Genomic DNA, 7627 nt, shown 5'->3' with positions numbered 1-7627 from the left:
AGTTCTCCAGGTTTCCTTTGGAAATGCTTTTTCACTCTTTTGACCATTTCAATGGGAATGTTTTTTGAATGAATCACTCAAGTATAAAAAAGGCACCTAGCTTAAGGGTTAAACCAGCATTGTGTCAACACATAACAGATAAATTAGCATAAAATTAACTCTAAATTCTACTTTTAGGCTGTTACTACCATTTGTAAAATGCATTATTTGTTCCCCACAGAAAGTGCCGAAGATTACACAGTTTGACAAGCATCAGCGAGTATTTTTGGAAATATTTTTGAATCCCAAAGAGCTCTTAGATGAAAACTTGGCCTATCTCAGCAAGTGCATCCTTAAAAAATACAAGGAAACTGGACAATTGGAAGACAATAGAACACATTGCAGGCCATCTCCTGTTCACTGAAGCCTCATCAGAAATGATCTCAAGGTGGCTGTCAAGAAGCCATTCTTAAGGAAGGAAACAATGAGAAACAGTTGTGGTACTGGATGGTAAATTAGCAACAGGTCTTATGGAGTGATGAATCCAAATTAGTATGTATATGGAGGAGGTCAGGAGAGAAGTACAACAGTGTGTGTCTACAACCATCATCATTGTAAAACACGGCGGAGGCTCTGTCATGGTTAGTAGTTGCATTTCAGCCAGTGGTGTTGAGGATCTTGTCAAAAATAAAGAGATTGTGAATGCAGCAAAGTTAGATTTCGATCCACCATGCAGTACCACCTGGAAAGCATCTGATTGACAATGGCTTAATTTTTCAGCATGTCAGTAATCCCGAAACAACTACCATATATCTGGACTGAAAAAAACAAAAAACAAACATAATGGTAGACTGTCTCCATCAGTCATAGATTGAACTCATGACAGAAGTCATTTTGACAGAGAACAAAACAAAAGGCAGTAAATATCCAAAGAAGAGCTTTGAATGTCTTTCAGGAAGCCCGAAGAACTATTCCTGAAGACTACTTAAAGAAATTACATGAAAGTTTACCTAAGAAAGTTCAGGCTGTGTTGAAGAATGAAGGTGGTTATGCCAAATACTGACTTCTAAGCTTCTTAGCTTCTTACAATGTTTCCATGTATTTATTTATTTATTTATTTATGTAATTCCATTTATGTTTGCACATGTTTCAAAAAACAAAAAAATGCTGCACCTATTTCCAGTTTTCCTAGCAAGACTTTTGCTCAAGACTTTTGCACAGTGTGGTATATTATCCTATCTTCCCTGCATCACTAAGTCTGATTCTGGTAACTGTGCTGAGATTAACTTAGTTTACTTCATATACTGTGTGTTTTCATGGTGATCAGACAACGTGACCGCTGTTTCAGGAAATACAACAGACACAGTGCACACTCTTTCTAAATACACTAATATACAGCACAGGTTGATGGTGTCACAACATCATCTGAAAGAAGAGCACTAATGATGTGAAATAGGACTGAAGGACATTTTGAGTTGTTGACATTCAGCTGCAGGAAACTCAGTCCACTCCAGCGATGGGGGGAAAAAACAGAGGAATGATTAAAGTGATAAAGGTTCTGTCTGCTCTTGTGCTTTATCTGACTGATAACTTCACAGAAGAGATACTAATTGCGCTCAGGATGAAAGTGGCCACAATTATATCCATATAATGGCACAGATGCATCCATTTCAAAGAGAGGTTGCAACTTCATATGAAGTTTGGCTGATGAAGCGCGAGTGTAGGGCTTTTTGTTCCTGCATGTTTACATTTGACTGTTTGAGATTTCACATGCAACTATTTTGGTTTTATGAATTTGTATGCAACAATGATTTAATTTAGGTCATTGACGCTGTTTCTATATATGCCTGTAACGATCTAAAAAGCCTATCAACTTTTGGGATTTTGCACATCTGGGATTAAAAAAAAAAACGAATGAAAATTTTGAAATATATTTTGAAAGGTCAACTGCTACACGTCAGTCATGGTTGTTTTCACAGCTGAAGGGGATGTTTACCTTCCAACATCAGTTTAAACCGGATCTAATCACTTCTGTTGAAATTTTAGGCTGCACCACATTAAAAAAACAGAAGCTATTGCCCCAGTTTTAGTGCGTCAACAGTCACAGGTATGCTGCAGTGGTAACTACTGTGAAAAGTTTTCCTGTCTGTAGGAGTGCGGTAAGGCTCTTCTTGTACTCAGGTAAAATATGACTCACAATCCCAGATGACTCATGTGGTGAGCTGAAGTCACACCAAGGTTTGCAATATACAGGATGGGTATAGTTTTGACAAGATTGGAGCTTCTTCCTTTTGTTCTACTTTTTAACTCTTGTCTGGGGGATGGCTGTGTTGGGTGGTGTGTGTGTGTGTGTGTGTGTAAGACTCGCTTATCTCTGGAAAAGCTTGATATGAATAACTGTGCAGAAGAAACTAGAAAGTCTGTTAAATATGCATTTAACAGCAACAAGAAATACAGACAGTTAAACTAGCTTAAAGGGATATTGTAGCTTTAGATATCACAGCAAATGATGCGCTGTGAATGCACCCCAAATGCCTGGGGCCAGCACAGTGACTAATGCATTTAGCTGTGATTAAACAGGCTATACTGTATATTTAATGTGAAAACTGGTCACATTTTCCAAGAAATAAAAGGAAAAACATGGGGGAAAAGGGTAGTTATATAACTAATATTTATAACTATTATTTTGGGTCTACTTAAAAAAAAAATTGATGTATTCTCTTTAAAATTCATCAAATAGCTCACACCATTTAAAATGCTCCTACTTACTCTTACTTTTGTTTTCAGGGCAGGGTGTTACAGGAAAAGGGCGATACACTAACTTGTTATTTACTTGTTATTGTGGACTAAGCTGTTTCCATTGTTTGTCACAATGCAATCATACAGAAGAACAAAGGGATGCCATCTAAAACAGGCTTGAGCTCAGGAAAATGTACGGCCAGCACAAAAGGTACCCTAATTGTGTGCTGCAGCTAAACACACACACAAATATGTGAGCACACGCCACAATTTAAAAAGAAATGAATGCATTAGTGTTTCTTTGCACTTTTCAAACGCTGCAGTTTCTGGGTCACAGCAGGGGGAAGAAAAGAGCCGTGTATAACTGCATTTAATACAGTAAATTTATAATTTTTCATGGACACATGCATACCCTGTAAAAGCATTGCATTGTGGTGTCAAAAACACCCTATGCCACCCTATGGCTTATTACTCACAAGCCATCTCTGTGTGCAACGGTTTGTTACAATTCAGATTTGGTAACTGAATATCAGACAGCCGCAAATACATGACACTTCTTCTGTTCTTTTAAAAGGAACTATAAATGCTCATTCTATTTGAGATGATGTTACACTTCTTCACAGAAGCAGAAGTTGGAAGTTCTGGTCAGTCTCATATTCCCATGAGCACGAGCAGAAAGGACATCAGATCCCAGCGTTGACACTGGATTCTCTCACTGATGTTTACGAGGTAACGGAAACAATCCCGATGCCATAGTTGTAGAAACTCATTCCTTCTGTGTTTTCGGGTCAGTGGCTTTCATTAAATGTAATGGGGTGGCAGTAAATTATGAATGAAGAACCACTCTGTGGGCGAAGAGGATGATGCAGATTATTCATCCCTGCTTCCTTCGATGCCACTTCTCAGCAGAGGGATTTCACGCCAAAGGGATGAGGACTGTATTACTCAGTAGTGTAAAGTAAGTAGATTACAGGCTGCAGACAGCGACTGGTATCACCATCTGGATTATGGTGCGGATCAGGGGGTCCCCAAACTTTTTTATAATGTCAAAGACTACTATCGATATACGGTGGATTCAATCTTCAGTTGTTTAATCTGAAAAAACTTCTCCTGAGGGCTTTCTTTTAGTCACTGTTGAATCACTAATGTGTGTGTATTTCAAATGTATTTATGTAACTTTTGATCTTTGACCGAATATATTTTGGGGGGTTTTCTTTTAAGACAGGCTTCTGATCAAAGTGACGGTTCAGTTTATAGAAAAACGGGAAGGCTACATGGCTGCTCGGCTTTGCTTAAAGATGATGATAATAATGATGCGTGGGTGGAGGAACTGAAACAGCCTGGGAGTGATGGCGATGGAGAGAACAATCAGACGGACAGAGGATCCTGAACTTCACCATTACTTCCTTCCTCCTTACTTCCTCTGTTCGCCATGACTACAAGCGAGCTTAGCATGAGAATAAATGTTTTTAATTTACTTTTAAAACACAGCCGTGCCTGGCAGTTTGTGGGCCCTAGGCTAAATATCAGCAGCGTGGCAGGGAAGAATGATTGCTGCTGATCATGCAGTATGCAGGCTGCTGATGACTTTATCGGAACAGATCAAGTTATGGATGATTAATTTAGAAACTGAATCAATGCTTGCCGTTGGCTTCATTGGAGGCCTTGCTGACCTTACAAACCTTCATTATGTAGTGCGAGGCGACATGCTAAAGCCAATTCCCCCCTTCCCAGCATCCTCGCTTTTTAGCAAATTATCTTGGAATTTCCTTTAATTTCCTAGATGAACTATGCTTCCTTTTTCATTTGACTTTATTTACCTTTGTCCAGCTTACTGAAGTCACATGTGTCTGTCCCAATTCCCGATCTCATGATTATAAAATGTTATCAGTGAGCAGCCAGCTGCGCACGACCCGGATAGGAAACACTGATGTGATCTTGAGTGTTAAAAAGATACCATACTGTTTCCTGTCTGCTGTCTGGCAGAGGTATAGGTGGAGAGCAAACCACATGCAGAAGGAGAGAAGAGTAGGGAGGGGCCCCTAGAGGAGAAATGAGGTTGGGCTCTGACGAGGAGGAATAGTGAAAAGAGAGGAAGAGAAGGGGGGAAGCAGAGGGTGGGGTAAAGAGGAAAGGGGTGGATTGAGAGGAAGGAGGAGAAAAGAGGGGAACCGATATTGGGGGAAAAAAGGTAAGGTGAGGAGGGGGAGAAGGGTGCTTAGAGGGGTCTAACTCTGGCATAAAAGTAAATTCAAATACATTATTCATGGATCTCTGTGTCAAAATATCATTTACGTGTGCTGTGTTGACTCATGGCTCGTAAAATGAGAAGGACATGAAAAGAAAGAAAAGGAGGAAGGAAATAAACAACTCAGGAGGCTTTCTCTATTCTTGGCCAGAAATAAAGAAAAATAATAATAATAATAAAAGGAACCTCAGTGCAGTCGCCTCAACTTATTAGGCATCAATAATTTATCGTACCCTTTGTTTACTATTCTTTATCCATGTAATAAGCAGCACCCCTTGTCAGCTGAAGTCTCAAATGTGTTGTCAGAGTTTCTAGGTTTGAAAGGGACGTTGTATTTGCGAATGTTGCATAAACAATATAAAGAAGAATAAAATAATATTATTTAGGACTGTAAAACTTGGCAAACGAAGCCACGGATTTGTGAGGGTGGCAATTTTAAAATCAACCATACTCGCCCTCTCAATACATTTTTGAGTCTTCAATCATCTGATTAAAATATGGGCCAGCTGTTTGTGAGGTTTGTTTTTTTTCTTCCCCCCACATTTTAATTTTCTGGATTTCCTGTATAATGAGTGCTGCTGCTGCTGCTACTGTAACCATCATCAACCGTCCAGTTGATACAGTACACCAACACCACAGCAGCCCCTACAGGTACACAGCGGCGCTGCCATCAGCTCCAGTCAGGTTTAATTACAGTAATAGAGGTTTCCAAACTGCAGGTTGATTGCAAGATAAATTCAAAAGGTCACGAGACGATTAACGGGATAGGGAAGCAGACAAAACGTTTATACTGCGCAAAATTAAATTCATGATTCCGGGCGCTTCTATTAATCTTTGCTTGTGAATTACTGGCTAATTTTACCTCTTTAGACATCTAAAAATAAGATGGGCAGGGCAGGAAAATAAACTTGCACATTAAAATAAAAAATAGAAAAGAAAAAATCTCTTTGTAGGTCGTGAATGACGTACGACCAAAACAATGGGCCACAAATACTTTGTTGTAAAGGTTTTAAAAAAAAGAAGCTACGATCTTGTTTTGGTGATTAAGTGTAAAGGAGAAAAATTCAAGAACAACTGGGCTTCGTTTTCTGTGTGGACAATAAATACAACCTTGTATTCTGATTTAATAGAATGAAAATGAATAAAACAATGTTCCACAGACTTTTCCTCTGATTTCTTCTCTTCTTACCCCAGGTTTTCGTACACATGTGTGCCTATACACACACACACATATATATGTATATACATACACATGCAATATATATATATATGTGTGTGTATGGGGGGATGTGGGTGTATCCACTGACGGTAGGGGCACATATGACCTGCTCCACTTTTATTTTGATTTATAAGGCTAGTAGAGAGCATCATCACAGAATCGCTTCATCTTCTCTCCTTTATTACACCACATTTGTTTTCATTTTACTCCCAAGGCCTGGCTGAATACATTACAGATATCCCATGGGGCCGTGGGGGCCAGCATCTTCACCACAGGAGACAATGGGATGACGGGAAGGGATTTGCGAGCATGCTTCATCATTACAGGCATTAGTATTATTTTGACTTCAAAACACTATCTGAGGGATTATCATTATTCTTGGTATTAGCACAGCAAGCGGACACGTGGGTCAAACACATTGATCGTAATAAGAAAAGTAATTATTTGTCAAGCCTGCTGGCAATAATTGGAGACGTTAGTGTCAGGTGTCCGTCAGAGAGGCCAGCGCTAAAGAGCTAAATTCTGTTTCTAATCAGAAAATGATGCTTTACATGCTCACCTGAAATTTCCCCTTTCATTTGGAGCTCTTCAGTGTGTGCTTTTACCTGACTTTTTGGTGAGTCAGGGTCCAACCCCTCACACCCCACAACCCCCAATTCTTCTCGCTCATTCAAGACTTTTCTTCTTCTTCTTTTTTTAAGCCCGGGGGTAAAGTGGGAGACAAAATCTGATTCACTGGGAGTGGGACATTACAGTGGAGATAATATGGCAATTGGGTTTAGCATAGAGAGGTCAATGGCAGGTTAATGCACAATGCAATACATCATTCAGTAGCAGATCTTAGAGGGGAGGGGCCTAGAGGTCAAGAGGTGGCTCCGAGTCTTGTTTTGGGGCACAAGAGCACAAGATGAGTTGAATTATGTCCATTTATCACGTTTGTCATTTGATTTTGTCATGATGCTGGAGAAAGGAAACCTAGGTTGTACAAGCTTTTTATATCTTTGTTACAACATCAACATTTTCTTTAATAGTTCATGAAACAGGTCCATATTTAATTTCAGAAAGCTAGACATCCTTAAAAAAATAAAAAAATAAAATCCCCCCTGTCCACGTTGTGCATATATCAATTTGCTGTTGTTCATAGCTACATGGCCACATCTATAAGCCTGTGTTTGAGGACAGTAGAAAAGGAATAATACGGCCATAAACGTGGGCAGATGACCTTATTTGAAGCTCTCACAACTCCAGTCATCACCACCGTCACCTGCTCGATTACAGTCGCACCGAACCATCTTTTTTTCCACCTCATTCACACGTTCAACATTCACAGCCAGCAGTGAAACTGATAGCATCTACATCATTTCAAGGACATACAATAACACCCACCAGCCAAGCCTTGTTACATGAATACATAGAGGAAAGGTTTCCAGCAACACTATTCC

Source organism: Mchenga conophoros, linkage group LG20, assembly GCF_057382185.1.
Source record: "Mchenga conophoros isolate Kocher_MC1m ecotype Shallow Benthic linkage group LG20, M_conophoros_male_GT1.1, whole genome shotgun sequence".
Lineage (NCBI taxonomy): Eukaryota > Metazoa > Chordata > Actinopteri > Cichliformes > Cichlidae > Mchenga > Mchenga conophoros.
The sequence above is the reverse complement of the archived record's forward strand: the minus strand, read 5'-3'. Positions refer to the sequence as shown.